The following is a 19,861-nucleotide window of genomic DNA, read 5'->3' on the forward strand; positions in this document are numbered from 1 at the left end:
CAGCACTGATTGCTGATTTGGATACTTTATGGATGATTTGGTTTAGTAATTAATTCCGCTGATGAACCAAGTTTTTTTTCCACTGGCCAAAAATATGTACTTGAAATGGGCCTATTATTATTACAAAAGTATCATAGGCGTCCATGATATCATGGAGTAGATGACAAATGTCATAGTTTAAGTAATTATATGTGTTAGTATTCTTGATATTTATTTTAAAGTTTTTAAAATAAAATTTTCAATAACAATATCTGTATTTATAAAATTTATAAAAATGCACTATTTAAAATTAAATCACACTAAATTATTACTATAGGTCTAAATATATTTTCTATATGGCCAAAAGCGCAACATAAACGTTGGCGTAAGATATATGCCCAATTAGTTGTTAATACTACAAGTTTTCCTATAAGCGCAAGACTGAAAATTAAATCTACTCACAGTTTGCTCTACTTTGATCATAAACTATAACTAGCTTTATAACTAAACAAAAACTGATCTAAAATTATAAACAAACTTGTATCTGATACACGATGTTAAACTACTTCGATATCTAATATATCAGAGGACTTAATTGTATCATAATATATTTCAATTATAAAGCTACGCACTTTGAGTCTTTTGTTACGAATTTTTATTTCATTTTCAATTACACTTTATTTAACTGTTTCTGCCTCTTTAGAAGCACTTGGTGGTAACATTATTTAGTATACAATTTATTTTTAAAAATATTACATTAGTTAAACTAGTATATTTCTTGGTATGTTATTATAGACCTAATACCTAATTGGTTCATCCACATCTGTCGCTTTCTGGAACTTGAAAGTAATTGGTTTGAACCTGTGAAAATATCAATAAATAACTTTAATTAAGATATAGGTTAGATTGAACCGCGTCCCAATACATTTTTTTCAACCACATTTTTTCATATATCAGCACTTCTTTGACAACATTTTGAACTACACAGAACAGTAATTTCTAATTATTACTGAGTAGTTATAAATTAATGCATTTCAGAAAGAGTTACTTGCTAACATTATTTTTATAATTATTGTTGTACAATGTAAGAAAATGTATAAATTTATTGTTAATTGAATGCTCTTTTTACAATTATAAATGTATTTTTAACATCTCGTGTTTTAAATAGCGTAGCTTCTTGTTCATCATATGGTTATATCTGTAATTATACTACAACCACAGTACTCAGAAAAATCTACTAAAGAGACTATTAGGCATTTTTAAAAGTTTTAATCTAGGAAATGTTTAAAAATATTACAGTTTTTAAGATAAAAAATATAATTTATAGTGATCACAGTAAAAAAAATACTAAAAATGCATTTAAAGGCAACTTATCACGTTTATTTATTATCTTGTTAGATTATTAACAATTCCACAGACTTATCATATAGCGAAAAATGGATCATCGTCGACTTATAATACATTTATATGGTTTATAGTTACAAATTAAAAATTGATCAACGTCGTCCAACCAATTCTTGTAAAATTTAAAATTAAGAAAGGGGATGTGAAATAACTGCAAAGTCAGTTTCGTCGCCAAGAACAAGCCAGAGAGCCAGTCACTTGTTTCAGTCACAGCACCTGACAGTTTTGACGTCAGAACCTTTTGTCAAGCGTCATTTCAACAAATTAATTCTCATTTGTGCTTTTGACGGTTTTCATTCTCATTTTCTATGTTTTCTTCTCTCAAAAGAGCACTAAGTCATTGCTTATTCATATTTTTTAAACACTGTCTAAAACCAAAATACTCCTTATCATGTACCTTAGTTTTCACTTTTCAGGTAATGTTTAATTTATAATTATTACCACATAAGGTGTGAAAACTTATAAAAAGAAACCGGAATGATTTTACCGCTTTTAAATAATATCTGCACTCTCTGAATCTGGGAAGTGTGTTCGATTATAACGTTTAGAATTCTAACCGGTTTAGTAATGTATCTCCCTTGACTGTAATTAAAAATGTGAGGGAATTTTTCCTAATACCTTTTAAAGCCTTACGTACGCCTGCGCACTATCCTTTTTATTGCAGTTTCTTGCAGAATAATCTACTAGCCGAACGAAAATTTTTTGTCGTACAGTGCAAGATTATCATGATCTCCGAAGTATCCAAAATTTCTGCCTCCTGAATGGACCTCTGACTCTCTTCCTCAAAGAGTTCAGCTCAGGCCTCCAACACGCTATTTAGGATCTCCTTCTGGTAATGACGGGATAATTGAGAACAAGGCAAAAGAAACCCACAAACACACATTCCATACGGTTGTTTAAATTTGTGTACTACCACCAGATTCTATTTTTAATCTTAGATATTCCTTATTGACATCCAGTATGTATTTATCGTATTAATATTTTAATTTCAAGGTCTTCCGATGTTAGAGCAGATGTGAGTATCATCAGAGATGAAAGACTCGTCAGACACAAGCCAACCATGTGTCATGTTAAACATACACAATGCCATTATGGTTATGGTATATCACCTCCCTTTGCCTGTGCATGCGTAGCGTAAGAATGTTACTCTCGTTTGCAATCATGACTAAGTGACATTATATATTTAATAGGACACTTATCCCTGCTCATTTTGTTGGTTCTGCCCCACGCTAAGTATGCGAGTTGACATCGCAGCTAAATAAAACTTCCACACTAATCTTCCCAGCATATTCGCCGATGCAGCCAACTTTCTAAATGGATGTGTACCTCATCACATAGAATAAACCATCAAGGTTTATCCAGTGCCAGTCTAAATATCCTGACAGTGCAGAGATGTCTGAAATAAAATTCCAGAAAACGTATGATATCTATCTCATCATTTTCCAGCATTAAAAAAAACGCAATACATTAATATAGATGCTAAAGTTTTTTAATCCTATTAGGGAAAGCCCAGATACTTTTAGGGCTCCTGCATCATGTGTGAAATCACCGTGCCAAAAACCTTCCGAGTATGACAGCTGGTGATTGAAACTTGACCATGATTTTACACAATCAGCTCCACACTACGTGTTTAACAATAGCCTTAAGGATGATCAAACTTACACAATTGCTTGGATTAAAATGTCCAATTTGTTTTAAGTGTCACAAAACAGTGTCACTCAATCCGAGTAAGTTATCTTCCCAGTCCATTAGTTATCACCTGGCCTGAGTTAGCCCATTTCTAGACACCTGTATTCCTCTTAAATTATCAATTTATTTACTTTAAAAGCAGGTTTTATACACTTAAATCTGAAAAAAGCATAAACTATGGATCTTATACAGTTAGCTTAGTTATTTAATTCCATTTTCTATAAGCTTTAAATATAATTTTCATCAGGTACGCAATAAACGTTTTTTAATTACTATATTATTTCTCATTAAAATGTTTTCAAACAAATCCCAATGTAGGGCACATAAATCTGAATAATCTGGATAAATCTGTTGACAATATAAATTATATAATTATCTACAATAACTATAAAAATTATAATTCCTAATTATAATTATAATTAAATTTTAGGAATAACTAATACGCATAATCTAGATATTTTATTTCATTATAGAACCTCAAATTAAGTACCAATCTTCAAGTGAGAGTACGGGGTAAAAAAAGCTTAGATTGATCTTAGAAAACATGTATTCACTTAGGCCACTATACAAACGTATAACTGATGTTGAAAGATAATACGTTTTTTCAGATCATACATCTGCAGATTTTGAAACATTTAAAATTTTTCAGTTTTTTAAATATCAACTGCGATTTTTTTTACCAAACTATCAAGAATAGGGGTTTGATCTAATAATGTTTTCAATGTAAAATCTACAAATTGGAGTAGCAATTAAAAATTGATATGTGTGAAAATTAAGTGCAATCACGAAAGGGAGAGCTGCAATAAATCGAGTATTGCCAGGGTGACATTTACAGTCCAGTCAGCTTCAGCAGCAATCAGACTCACTGTATCCAATCAACATTGACGTCACTGAAGTGTCATTACCAAACTTAATAAACTATAAATTCAGTAACCGGTATAATTCAGAAAATCTGTAAGCTAATTGAATTTGCTTTTGCTTTGAAATTTTGCATGTCACTCCATGGGATTTGCCTGCACGTGGGAGAATATTTTTACATCATTTATATAAATAAAATTGATTTCAGTTAGTAAACATTTTATAAATTCCTGTAAGAACTGAGTAAAATCATACGACATTTAAAAATGTGGCAGTTGTACTTGTAGCCTAATAAAGTGAGCAAAAGTCTTATTATGTTCCGTTTATGTCAGTGAAGTCTGTTACGCTCCTTTATTATATAATACATATTTGCGTTCAAATCAGATAGATATAATATTCATAATAAATATTTCGCTTTGTACTTTGTAGAGAATAAATGGTGTGCAAGATGTTTTTGCTCTATGTTAATGTATTAGGATTAGTCTCAGTAGTAAATTTTTAAACCAAGAGTTGTATGAAATTGAATGAATAAGTAACAATAAGTAACTTATAACAAGAATTACGTGTGTTTTATGTTAATTTGTAACATTCATATCCTGTAAAATAAATCAATTTAACTGAGGAATTGAAATACAGTTATTCTTTAATCTGTAACTTTTTTCAAAAGATAAAATTCTACCCAGGTGTTGTATTGAAGATTGAGGGAAGAATAACATTTCCTACTAGATACTAGTAATCGTGAAAATATGAGTCTATTGACTGGTATTTAGCGAAGTCTATCACTCGAGGGGCTGGAAACATTTCTTAATAACTATCTGAATATACGTCTTTATGAACTGACCAAACTTCTAAAAATTTTACACAGGCTTCATTTGTAAAATGAGGAACACCGGGTGCGATAATGGTGGATCTATCACCTTAGGATTAGGCTATAAGTTGGAAAAACTTTAGATTTTGAATGGAATTATTTAATTTTCTTGAACAACGACTTAAACTGTGCTTCTTTTAATAGGACATAAGATATATAAACACTTCTTGGTACCAAAAAATGATTGTCTGTGTGTCCTTAAGAGAATAAATTAACCATATATTTATATTCGATCCAGGCGAATCCTATTACGACACGTAGTATGGTGTAATTCTGCATTTTTTAATGTAAAATTATTTGATTGTATAGGGTTTTTTAATCATATGGTATTTTTATATTTGACGTTTTATGTTGTAATACCTTATTAAGTGCTATACCTTGTAAAATATTAAACACAGTGTTCTTTCTCCATTGATAGATTGTATGCAACTATTCTAATTACTCTGTAAATTAAGCAATAATCCTCCCATCCATAGAGAAATGTAGATAATATTCAAAGAAAAGTTGAAGATCACTTATTGACTAATGAAACATTCATTTTAATATTATATATATTTAAAATGCAATTATTAATGAAAAAAAAATAAACCAATAATACATCTATAATCCTTCATATAACAAATTGTTAGCAATAGACATTTTCTGTGCAGCGTTATCTTGTGAGAGGTATTAAATTATGATTTACTTATTAAAAATGAATGCGTGTGCAGAAAAAAACTTAGTTTAAATACAGTGTTAGATGAAAGTACAATATGAATTGTTTTATAGCTTTACTTAATAAGTAGAAAAGTTTTATTTAAGAACACGTTAAAGCATGTACACTAAGTTATATTATGTCAGAAATCATAGAAGAATATAGTTATTTGATTGTAAATATATGTTCTTTATATATTCAAAATTAGTAAAGAATGTTTGTAGTATTATTATTTTTTAAAGTATCAGTGTATATAACTTGTTTAGCCTACTTCATACGTTAGACAACGTTACGCAATGATTGAAACGTGGAATTAGTTACAGGACATCCTTAGAGATGAATGAATATGAATAAAAATATGTCTAATAATGTTTTTCATAATTTAATAAATTTCGTACATAAATAGTTGTATTGTATAGACATAAATATAGAGGTTGTTGTTCCGAATAATAATATTTAAAAATGTATGCTGTTGTTAAACCCTACGATTCTAAAAGGCTATGATTATTACTCCTTTTTAGATTTTCAACATCTAAAATAAATATATGTCATTATTATCATTTATATAAAATAATACATAATTTGGGTGACTTGCACCAGTTCTGTAGGAGTATCTTCTAAGAGTTAACACGTTATCAGAATCATCATATGGAATCTTTAACGCTAAAAGTTTTAAATCAGCGTTCGCGTAATACTTTTATATACTATTATAAAATGGAACTAATATTTTTAATGAGAATGAATTATTTTAATATTATATACTGTATCTGAATCAACGACTCTTTGCTAGAATTTTTTTGATATAAATATAGATATCAAGAGTTTTACATTATTATTTCATAAGCATAATACAATCAGCCATTTTAGGGAAAGTAAATTATTTTATGACACAAAAATGTACAGCACCGGATGCTGTGTCAAATTAGCGAAATGATGCTACTATTGCCGTCATTACAGTTCTGGTCTAATTATGCCCAGGAGACACAAGAGACATACGACGAATAACTACCCCTCAGTTCTGGTCTTGCAGCTCATCACAGCTACAAGGCTGATTACGCTCCAGACTGCAAACCACATAATTACTGTAATAATGCAAGATGTGGCGTAGCTATCATATTCGGAGTTGGTTATAGATTAAAATGGCACGCACAATGACAATATGAATAAAGCTCTGAACGACAAAATCCATGCGGTTAGTTAATTAATAAGTTATATTTACTAAAGCTTAAATTATATATGTATTATTTCAGCTACATAAACATATTAATCAAATAAATAAAACTCATAATTAAAAATTGAACTATAGATCGTTTCTCAACTCGTAACCTGCAACTATTAAGTACTTACAGTTGGAAACGTAAAATTATAAAACAATAATTATAGATGAAGTACTTCATTGTCTTAGAATATAAAATACTGTGTTCAGTAACGAAATAATGCATATCTTCCGTAGAAAAAAACCAATGCAGTAGCCTAGGAGCTTTAAAGGAAAGTTTTTCCTGGTTAAAAAAATACATTGTTTACAACTTCCTGTCTAATTGATTAAAATGAGATGGATAAGTTTTAAACTTCCTAGAGTTTAAAACTTTTCATATTTGAAATGCTTTCAAATAAATTAAAAGGCAACAGATCTACATATTTGTATTGATTTAATATATTCATATTTGTAACTGAAGAATGTATTATTTATTCTCACATGTATTATTTAGTTATTAGAAACAAATAATTAGTACGTATTTAAAAGTTTAAAACAATCTAAAAAATTATAAAAAACTGCGTTATAGTAAGAAAAAAGTTTACACTTTTTATATTTACATAACATTTTTGTTAACGTATTTTATAAGAAGTAAGGAATATATATATAATATATATATATTATATATATATATATATATATATATATATATATAAACTGAGAGCATTTATAATAAGAATGAATATCTTTGTAGACTTGAGAGAGCATTTACTCCAATTATTAATGGTGTTCTGATACTAACTGTTTGGTTGTTTGAATTAAAAGATATTCATGTGATAAAAATGTATAATTCCAAATAACTAACATCTTTATAGGTTACTTATAAAAGAGAACGTTAAACAATTTTCCAACTATCTCTATTGTGTATTATTTTAGTTCCCATTTTAGTCATAGAGGAATATGAAATTTTCTTACAAAATTTCAATTGAAATAATATCCATAAATTTATAGGAATGGAGACTAAAATTTCATACATTTACGTACTTTTAGTGGCCTAACGCTTTCAAAAGTATTGATAATCCTGATTACTTAGGTCACAAGTGTCCAAAACGATCCTCAACTGATGCTAACAAAATGCTTATTAAATACTAAAAAATGCCGAATATAGGAAATTTAATCTTGTTAAAATGGCCTTATTTAGTAGATAGACACTTATATCAAAAATTTTATCCTCAAAATAATGGACTGCTTAGTGTATAAAAACTGTCTTTAGCGAATAAGACGTTTTCAGGCCACGTGATCAAGACTTCGTAAAATCAAAGATCCTTCATAAACTGAAATTTAGAATCTTCTCTACGAATAATGAAACATGCAATATATGTTGTAAGTTCTTCCAATGTTTATGAGCTATGAAAAATATGATTATATGTGACACTGACACTGTAAAATAATAGGTTTAGAAAACAGATTAGTAAAACAATTAAAGAATAATAGAGGAATTCTCAGTATTGCAACGTATACACTATTTGAAATATACAAGTGTACGCTAAAGTTGACAAATGGGGAAATAAGGTAACACACATTACCTTTAGGCATGAATAATACATTTAACTTTGTCCCAACTTTGCACTTCATCGCGTTGTTGCGGACTCTGAAGTTTGTTAGTTGTGTTCCACTTACACCCACGTCTGATCTTTTGAAAGAAACAAGTAATATAAAGTATTAAAATTTGTACTATTATATATAAAAATGAGGTGGCTATTAACATATATGTTTTATAATAACTTCGCTGATAGAAAACCAAAATATATTTGCCCTTCACATAAATAATTTACTAGCATTGAAGTTTCTTAAGTATTATTTGCAACAAAGAAACAAGTTTGTTAGTAAAAAGAATTAGTGCATTACACTATGTGTCGTAACAGGCTTTGCTGAGTTTGCGTAAAACATTTCATATCAATACAGTTTATGAAATTCTCTAGATATTCTAAATAGACCTACACGTAATCACATAAAAATGAAATATTTACATTCTCGCAGCACAAAAAAATAAAATTGTATTACCATACTCAGTGACAGGCATTATTTTACACTTAGTAAAAATGTTTGGTACTCAAAACAGAACTCATTCTTGCAAAATTCATGTTGTAGAGATGAAATATAATTTTGTCACACGAGAAATCTTTTCACTCGGATTCGTACAAAGTGTTGGTGAGTGACATATCTTATGGGTACAGTGATTTTGTTTACACATTATTGTGTTCTGATGTTTTCTCGTTGCATCATAGTTATACGTAAGACTAATTTAAAAATATTTTGATAACGCTCCAGCTAAATCCTTTGAAGTGACATACACCATCACAGAAGTCCTTGTTGCTCATACAGAAAAGAAGTCTCATGCAGATTTTCAACTCTATAAGTCGGTTCGATTTGAGTATATAGTGCGGACAGACAAACAGACAGACAGCCTGAAGTGAAATTGTCCCGACCTTACAAGTTGTAGGCTTCACTAAATTTCACATAATAAAACTTGATGCTTACGTAGTTACGTACCGAGACCTAACAACTAGTAATAAGAAAGAATTATTTTTAATTACAAAAATTCATTACTGTTTAATCTTAATATATTATAAGCTAAATTTTCCCTAATAATATCTTTTAACAGGTAGGCTAATGAAACGTATTAGTCAAGGTTTGTACTTATTCATGTATGACTCACAAAAATGCAATACCTATTCCTACATTCAGAACAGTTTTTTACTGAACGACCTAAGAATATGTTCATTCTTACTTTTACGAGAGGGAAAGTTTCTTATCTATAATATAAGGCTCATTCAGACTAGGTATCGCATAAAAGGCATTACTATATAAAATTAAGAAATTTTATAATATGACATGCATCGTAATGTACCTATATCATGTTTTAGATGGAGCTTATATTGGTACTGATAAATTACTTACAGTAAAACATTAAACCAAATATTTAACACTTTTCATATTTTGTGAGGCCTTTCGATATCAAAGATATATTCTTCAGACACATTAACATTTGTGATATGTCTCAAGAAGATATCTTTGATATTGAAAGGTCTCACAAAATATGAAAAGTGTTCAATATTGGTTTAATCTTTTAATGTAAGTAAGTTACCTAAATCATGTTTATGTAGTAATGATTTTAAGTTTTTGCCACTATTCTTTACTGAAATATCTCATATATAGAAGACCGAATAGATGTTACGTTAAGTTATAGATTTAGCAAAATCTGAGTGAATCAGAATAATACATCCAAAATAGTACATTGTTGTTATTACCCATTTAAAATTTGCTGTAATCCTCATGTCATATTGCAGGTACTATGGAATATTTATGATACGTTTTTCCCTATATCTGACGTAAATTTTTTGGTAGATTTTCTTGATCATATAAAATTCATTTACACTGTTTATTTAAGAAACACAAATTTATAACACACAATATGTAATATTTCCTTAATTCCAACGCCAATATTCAATTATATGAATATCACAAACACAGATAACAAAGTTAATTTTGATAAATGATTATTTCACATGCATGTTAAACTTTTTTCCTTAAAATACTTTTAAGAATTAGTTTCGAATAATAAAATAAAACTAATAAGAAAACCATATATTTCTTACTAAATTCTCTTGGAATTAATATAAAACAAAGTAGCTTTTATCTGCTTATGTAATAAAAAGATATTCAATTCCATGTGCATGTTTGAAGGAATCATTAGTTATATGAGAATAGTTACGATCTAATTTAAATAACTAGTTCAAATGTTTATAAATTGACCCATAAATGTATAAATGAATTTAAAATTAATAATCGCTTTGCTTTCCCCCAAGGAGGTTAAGTGAAAGAATGAAAGAAATATGGTGTTAAATAGGCCATAGATTTTTTTATCTGCATATTTTAATTTTGTACTATTATAATATTATGAGTTATGTATAGTTGAGTTATAGATGGTGTGTAACCTTAAAGTTACTTATTATTCGATACTACAATATAAAAGAAGTATGTAAAGTACATACTTAGAAAAGTACAAAGTAAGTCTTTTCATCATGAACATTCTCATTAACTAATTTAAATTTCCATATCATGGTTTTAAGCTAATGTATGATAGTACCTTTATGCCAGTTGTATAATACGTGTCTCAATACATAAAATCTAATGCAGAGTAAAAATCAGCAAAGTCGAACTAACTTTGTGTGACAATTCTGTTGTCCTACATGGAATAAACAAACTTGTGCTTTATTATAGTATAAGCTTTCTATGTCTGCATTACTATACTTAGATATTATACCCTTTTAAAATATATGTAGACATTTTTTATGTATTGTGTTTTTGAAACTTGTATTAGTAGATTATGAACAAAATGTTGTTATAGCTTATTTTTGATATTTTTAATTAGAAACTGGGCTATTGATATCTTTGCCAAAAATTTTCAGCAATTCAGTAATATTCTCTTATTTGAGTAATATATTCAGCTTTAACTAAGCTGAAAAATAACAAGATGTAGATATTTTGTATATTTAATAATTATGTTCAGCTTATATTGTTTTTTTATTTTTTGGGTTTAAGACGCATCATTTAATTTAAGCACTGTTCTCAACCCACGTTTCTGATTCTAAATAGGCAAAAGGAAATTTTATGTGTAAACGCTCACCTTCTCCACCATTTGCTGATGAACGAATTGCAATTACCGTGTAACATAGATTAATCTTAATAATTATTACAGGAGAAGATTCTATATGTATTTCAAAATCAAATAGTAAAGGTATAAAAACTACATGAAATGGTTTTCGTTCTGAAATAGGCTATAATTATCAATGTTTAGTATTGAATCATATTTAAATTATCCATATATGAATTACTTTAATTATTCATGAATACTCAGAGAAATACATAAATTTATAGAATGAAATAGCCAATACTTATTGAGAATTACGAGTTACGTAGTGAAGTAATGAATCAGCGATAAAGTATCATATCACTAATAACTGCCGTAGAAACGGTTGGGTTAACGTTTATACATTCTTTTAACTTCTCATTGATTGATCTGATATTCAAACATCTTGGTAGTTATAAACATTGTAAAATTAGTTGTGTATGTATAATAAAAATGTACTATAACCCAAGAGGAAGAGTTAATTTGTATTGTATTAGAACGTAATCTGGTATTTTTAAGTTTTCATAAAGGATTTCACAGACTAATGAAAATAACGACGAACATTTCTGTTTGTTTTGAAATTTGAGGGTAGCTAAAACCCCCCAATTTATTACATGGATAACTTCTGTAATACTCAGTGAGTTTTAAAATATGTGTGGTCACTTATAAATATTTGGAACAAACTTATAAATATTTTAATTAATCTCATGATTGTGTTGGCACATTATCATTTTTACAAAGAGTTGATTCCAGGATTAATTACGTTTTACAGTGTTTATTACAAAAACACAAGTATCGGCTGATCAAACCCTAAAATGTAGTACTTAAGACCAGTAAGCGTAGCACTAGTCTTAGCAAACTTTCTTCTAAACCCTCTGTTTATACGAGTTTTTTCACCCCTGAAGGTAATCGATATGAAACTACAGAAATTTTTATGAAAGTTCCGATACCGTTTCGACCGACCGTATCTCAGTAATGAGATATCCGTATCCCAATACACCTCTCTAATAGCTTATATAATAAAAATTATTTAGTATTACTAACATAAAACAATACAATTATTTATACCGTAAGTTCTACTTATTTAATTTAAATCATATATTTTTTACATTTTTCTTCGTGGAATCGACAGAATGTATAATTAAAGGATTCAAACACTGTAATAAATAACCGGAATAGAAGAACTGCAATTAAATAAATGTAACTTTTATAGTTTATCTGAAGCAAAATTACATCAAATTTTCATAATATTAAATAATACCATTCTACTCATTAGCATAGTAATCTAAGTAGTATTGGACAAAGTTCTTTCATTAGCCTAGATTAAGAAGGGATTAGTTACATCAGTAACTGTAAAACGTAGAACAATAGAACAAATAATTTAATTGAAGAGACTGGAAGAGGATTCAGTTAAAGTTAAAATATGTCTGGCTGTAACAGAAAAATCATGATTATTTGTAAATTAAGAATTTTAATAATTGTAAATATATATTTCATTAGGTAATATTACGTTTTATTTAGTTAAAACATATGGTTTTTGTATCTATTTTTTAATAAATCAAGTAAAATTTAAACAACTAAAAAATTTACGATATCTTAAAATTAATATGCGTGGTTCAAAGACAGGTGGTTTATTTCGTTAATATTAGCAAAGCATATGTACTTTAAGGGCTGTAAGCTTTATTTCTGCCTATTGTCTATCAGTCTCTCTGGTTTCTCTATCTCTCCCCCCCCCCAATATTTTGAGAACAAACTGAGTAATACAATTCAAGATTATCCTGAACCTTTCTTACACACCACGAATTTGGCTGTTGTTCCATAAAATGTTTTCCTGGCTTATAAGTAACCACGGAGAATAAAACAAGGATTGTGGAACAGTTACAATCGGGCGGTATTTGTACGAGTTACATAGTAGCGGAATGTTAAGTAATAAATGAAGTAAAATATAATATTTAAACATGCTTGCTACCTCAGCATAATCCTAAACGTGACACGTGATATTGGCTTACTCTTACCTGGTCAATTGTTTATTTAGTTAAAATGTTGGTAAACTATAGTAAAACCATTGTAGTTAACTCACTTCAAATTTCCGTAATTAGTTAAAATATTCTGAGTAATTTATAAGTGAATAGAAATTGTATGCAGAGTTTCGTTTATATTTTACTAGCGGGCCCGGCGCGCTTTGCTGCGCATTTCAATAATTTTTTGCAAAAGTTGCCCGCGGCTTCGCACGCAATTTCCCGTTGAAAACAGTACACTATATTCACTTATTCTTTTTCTATCACATTCTAAACATTGCTGAGATAATTGATAGTCGTTCCATCGTGAGCCTCTTGGGCGTATTATGAAGGTATGTACCATATTCCTGCCTCTATCTAGCTGTTACCCACGGCTTCGCACGCAAAATCTTAAGAACCGAAGTCCTTATATTACTTAGTAAATTTTTTTTTTTTACTATAATAAATTTTAGATTAAATTAGTTATATCTCCGATGCCACGATTGAGCTTGCTTTGTTGTCTCGATCGAGAGAATATGTACACACGGAGTTTTGAGAACCATACTTCTGTCAAAAAAAACAACTAAGGTTGATTTTATAACATTCTTTATATTTGTAGCCAACGTAAGATAGTAATTATGATATCTGCATTGCTCTTCTGATCAAGCATGAGCATGGTTTATATTAAATAAATATTGCAGTTAAAGGTGAATTTTTACGTCAAATTTGAATTGTATTATCTGGATAGTAAAGTCTATGTTTAACAGTGATTGTAGAAACAGTTTAAACAAAATTTGTCGTTTCTCTTAAGCTTACTCTATGCTTTAAAAAACTATAAGTGTAATATATGTTTACAAAGAACAGCTGATTAAAAATTTGAAAAGACGTTAACATATGTTTGCTGCAATGCATTTTCTTATGGGTATTTCTGTAACCAGTGGGGCGGAATCCTGAATCGGGAAAGGGATGGGCATAGCTTATAAACCTTCTCCGTGGAAAAATACATATACGTACAAATTTTCATCATGATCGGTCCAATAGTTCACGATTCCATAAAGGACAAACATACAAACATTCATTTTTATATATATATAGATTACATATAATGAATAAATCGTAAAGGAATATTGTATTATATTATTGTTAGCAAAAAATGCAAGCATTGTTTCAGAGCTCTTACTTATTGTTTATAATAGTAATATTACTATAAGTTTGGTTTTAAAATACTATAACATGATCCGTTGATATTACAACATTAATCACAATATATTTTAACTATCGGCTAAAATGAAAACATTTATTCTTGCGTTTCTTGTGGTTCTTTAAAGTAGTTTTAAATAACGGCTCACTATGAGTAGACATATTGCACTTCGGCTCCAGCTCTTTTAATTCTTCAATGACAAAAAAGACATTTTTTAGTAACTGAATTATTGATGAAGCGAAAGTGATTTTGACTTTATGACTCAAACATTGCCAAGCGTATCATTATCGATATCGATGTGGATAAACTTTCAATTACGATTATACATACATTCAGGTTATACCATAGTGCAGATGTATCGTTGGGCGAGTTTAACTAAAGTTAAACTTATTTTAAATGCTGATATAAAATAAACGTTTTCTATTATATAACAACACTATTGAGGTTAAAAAAGAGAAAGATATTCCTTTAATCATAAATAATAGCTAATTGGCTTTAATAATTATGGATGTTACAGGAATCCGTTGTGAATTGTGTTATACTGAAGTATGATTTTTTGGAGTCCAATTAAACAAATTTGCAGCAGTAATAAAATAATCCCATTTTACTACACCCCTAGCATATCTGAGTATAAAAATAAAATTAAGGTAAAAAAAACAATTGTAACTTAAAATATAAGGTAAGCGATTTGTCATTAAATTTAAACGAATCAACGCATTACAAGCGCATAAACTCCTTAAATGTCCAGGTTGTGACTGATACAATGGATGAGAACATTCTCTCTTTATTAAATGTAATGTGAAAAGTTTTACGGTTTTCTTTCCAACCTGAAATAATCGATGCAGCACAGAGGCAATCTTGGACTTGGATAGGCCCAAAGGATATAATTGTGAAATTTGTGCGTAGGATGGATACAGACGAAATGTAAAAACTTTCAAATGTGAAAAATCATTTGATTTTTCTGACTTGAGAATATCATGGGGAAACGGGCGTGTTTATTGAGTATCAATGACCCAGAGTGTTATACTAAGAGACTAAATAGTTCAAAAACATTCATGGATTCCAATATTTTGGGTTAAAGACGGAAAAACTTGGTCTCTAAAGCAGACTGGGAGTACCGCACACATTATCAATGAAAGGCTTTATTTTTTGAAGCCACGGGGGACTTGAGTGAGCAGAGCACCAGAGAGGAGGTCTTGGGCTTTGGCGGAGATAAGGACGCTGAGATAGTGCGCAGGATAGGGAAGCGACTGGTAAGCAGCAGTCAGACCAAAGAAGGCTTGTGGATCTGCACAATAGTGAAATTATTTATGTTCAAAGACTTTAAAAATGGGTCTCAGATTGTGTTGATAGTTAATTTATTATTAACTAATAGGCTCTTAATTTTGTAAGAAATCGAATGTTTTTACTTTTTGATATATACAGGAAAAGCTGAGTGTTTTTTAGTTAAAGAATAAATGTTTTAAAATCAAATTTTATATTATGTGGTCAAAATTTTTGATGTACTTTACTTGCACATACGAGTATTTGTTCAAGAAATTAAAAAATTAATACATTTGAATTATTTGAGTGTTAAGTTTATAAAACTTATTTTAAACTATTTCTTCTATATACAATTCATAATATGAGGTGCATGAAAATCATTACTAAAGTAGCACAATTCTAAAAATTTTGATTATGAGTTGGATTTAAGAAATACCTGTCTATCAAGAGCGTTAATTGTTTTAATAAATAAAATGTGTTTATAATTTTTTTTTTATAATAAGTTTTTAATAATACAAACGTACGTAAATTAATCACTCATCTGTTAGCGTACATACAATCATGACTAACACACTGAAAGTGTAATACTAGGATGTTGGAGGACTTTAAATGAAATTAGATGAGTTTTCCTTAAACCTTTTACATTCCTTTTACGATATATTTGTTTATCAGAAACGAGGCTGGACCCAGAGGTGACGTCAGAGCTGTTTCCAGGATCAGAGTTCGTTGTGTACATGAGGAAACTTTGCATAAACTGCTTTACTTACACTTTACTTTTTACAAGGTATACCGCAGTAGGAACATTCAATATTTACAGTTTCATACATTCTAGCACTGAAGTATAATAAGAAGGCTGATCTTTGGAACGTCCTTTAGAGTTATAATAATAATTTTTTTTAATTACTGTGATCCTGAGACAGTTCCTAAGACAACTATTTTTTTAAGATTTTTAATGGTTTTTAGGATTTTTTACGAACGATACATCTAACATATTTCTATTAACCTCTGCTTTCTGCCAGAATTAATGCTCATCGGAAAGAAAATATGAAATGATTAGCGAATGAGATATCCATAAGTAAACTAACAAAGAAAGACTGTCCAAATCTTAAAGCGTTTTCGTTAACATGAAACACTTGCATCAGTCGAAATGAGAGCAGCATCAAGAAGAACTGTAATAAATTAAATTTTCCTTATTTCCTTTAAAGATGAATTTCGATTACTTAGTATATGATACTGAAGAGGGGCAAGACTTTCATAAATAAACTAAAAACATTTTCATAAGTATCAAGCACTTATAGGGGTTATGGTACAACCCCTAGAAGAACACAATATTTAATTTTTCAACTTAAAATAACAGATTTTTGCGATAGTTACCGTCCATATGGATTTGAAGGGGGTTTCAACCCCTAGAATAAATATGTTCATTAACATCCCGCTGACCTATAAATGTGAAACTTCAACCCAGATCTCTATCGAAAGACTACTGGAACTAGAAATACCTTACAACAGAAGTAGATTACAATTTCAGGAAGTAAACTTTTTTACCTAAGTCGACTTTTCAGAGTAACTTATGTACTTTCTTCGTCACGATTAAAAGGAAAATACTACAACGACATCGGAAATGCCTTTGACTGAAAATAGATTATGATAATTAGAATTAAACTGTTTTTACCGCATTAGATTTTTCAGACCTGTGTATTCGTATACTTGTACTTTCTATATCAGGGCACCAGTGCAAACTCTACTCCGGCAGAGGAAATACATAATAATGGGAAGTGGATGCTTCATCTCCGAAGTAGTCGTTTTAGATCCTTTTTTACATATTTATTGATCATGGCAACAATGCAAATGCCTTGTTTTCACTATAGCGAGCGAAAAATAATTTATTACAACTTGAAATGATTCTTCACGTGTTATATCTTAAAATGTTAGTAGAAAATGTACCTCTTAACTGTGCACATTGAACTGATTACATCTCGATTTCCGTTTAACAATGTAATCGTGTTGAATCATTTTACTATAGTTAGTATTCCACCAAGATAACTACTTACTTATTATTCCTACACTCTAGGATCAAATAGTTTACCATGACTAAGTTTTGAAGTGAATGAATAGTAATTACAATATTATGAAATGTTGCAGAACAAATTACTCGTACACATTCATTTACACTCATAAAAACTACTCACTCTTTGAGTACAGAGTAACAAGGCACTGATTTTTTTAACTTAGAAGTCTGTTTATTTTGAAATAAATCAGTAGATTGGAATACCTTAACTCAAGAGGTTTGAAAGGATAAAATAATTTACCAAATTATATGATACAAAATGTATAAAACTACATTTTGAAGAATGAGGATTATCCTCTTCGTCAGATGAGAAGAAAACAAAAGATTGAACACGCGGAAACTGAAACAGAAAGAATAAAGACAAAGAAAATAGTTGAAATATATCTGAAAATGCTTAATTTTCAGTACCTGAATTGACGGGGTTCATTTCTCCTGTTTGGATAAAAAGCAGTTTACGGGTATGTTAAATAATATCTTTTCTTTCCCATTATTAATCTGTCCATTTTGGATTTTACATATTCTAAAATATAACTGAGGAGAATGTCAGAAATCCTACTATCCTATCATTTAGTGGTCATCAATTGTTTGAAGGAGTCTTTAATAAGCAGTATAAAAAGTATACGACTACTACGTGTTATTTATTAAGAAGCCACCTGTAACAGATATATTTTTATAAATGTTCGCACTATAAATCATACAACACACTATGTACTATATAAAATTAAAAGAAATAAGTTATGTCAAAAGAGAACGAGATAAAAGAGGTACACGTGGCCTTATACAATCCCTGAAACTCTTGTTAAGGTATTCATATTTGATTTCAATTTACCCTTTGTGACGTTTTGTTTCTAGTTTTACATGGCTTAAATTAGATTTATGATCAGCAAAAAATTTATATCGAACAGGTATTTGAGACTACCCTATTAATTTTATAGTAACTATTTTTCATACGTTTTATAGTATCAAATATTTGTACTTACGTTACTTATTGTAAGATAGACTTGCTAATTATTTTGCTGTTCTGCATACTTCACTGTTAATTAGCATTAGACACATTATACTTTATGAGTTATTGTTTTGAATAAAACGTATTAAATTTATTTGGGCTGTAGAACAGTACATACCAAAACACACTAAGACGGAATGCAGTTTCTAATCAGGTAATCAGGTTCTATCTTAGAAGAGCAATTATCAATAGTAAGTCTCCAAATCAAATTCCAAATGCGGTTTCTATACTTTAACTGAAATGATGATTTCAAAATACAATAGTCATTAAAATTTAATACCCGACCTAATATTAAATATTATTGTAGGAAATTAAAGCTGAGTAAGAAAACCATAAACTTCTTTCATAAACATACCAAAGTTAACTTGTTACTTCCATTCGTATACTTGACAATGAAAACGGAACTTTTTGAAGTCAGTTTGAAAATAACTAATCTACAGAAAAAACCAAAACGAAATAAATAAATTCTTAATTCCCTATAGATGAACACATTAAATAAGAATAAAAATGAAGCAAAGTATGAATTTTATTTTTGATTGAAACTTACTTTATAGTACGTTACAATTAATAATTGTGCACGAAACGATTATAATCACACAGTTGTATGTATTATTGTAAATCTTGATTAAGTATTCTACATTAAATATTGTTATAAAAATTTCTTGGATTTATCTTTTGTTGTTTTCTTTTCGTTTATGTAAAACTAAAAGTAGAATTCTAAATGTAATAAATGAAATATATATATATATATATATATATATATATATATATATATATATATATATATATATATATATATCGAATTAATAGCATTGATAAAAATAGCAGAGTCTAAGTACTGGTAACTAATAGTAAAAAATTTAATCATCTGAAAATACCTCTTTGCATTCAAGCAATTTAAACTTGTGCCATTCGTCCTGAAATTTATAAGAATAACTTGAATTGT

The sequence above is a fragment of the Homalodisca vitripennis genome, chromosome 8 (genome assembly GCF_021130785.1).
Source record: "Homalodisca vitripennis isolate AUS2020 chromosome 8, UT_GWSS_2.1, whole genome shotgun sequence".
In the NCBI taxonomy this organism is placed as follows: domain Eukaryota; kingdom Metazoa; phylum Arthropoda; class Insecta; order Hemiptera; family Cicadellidae; genus Homalodisca; species Homalodisca vitripennis.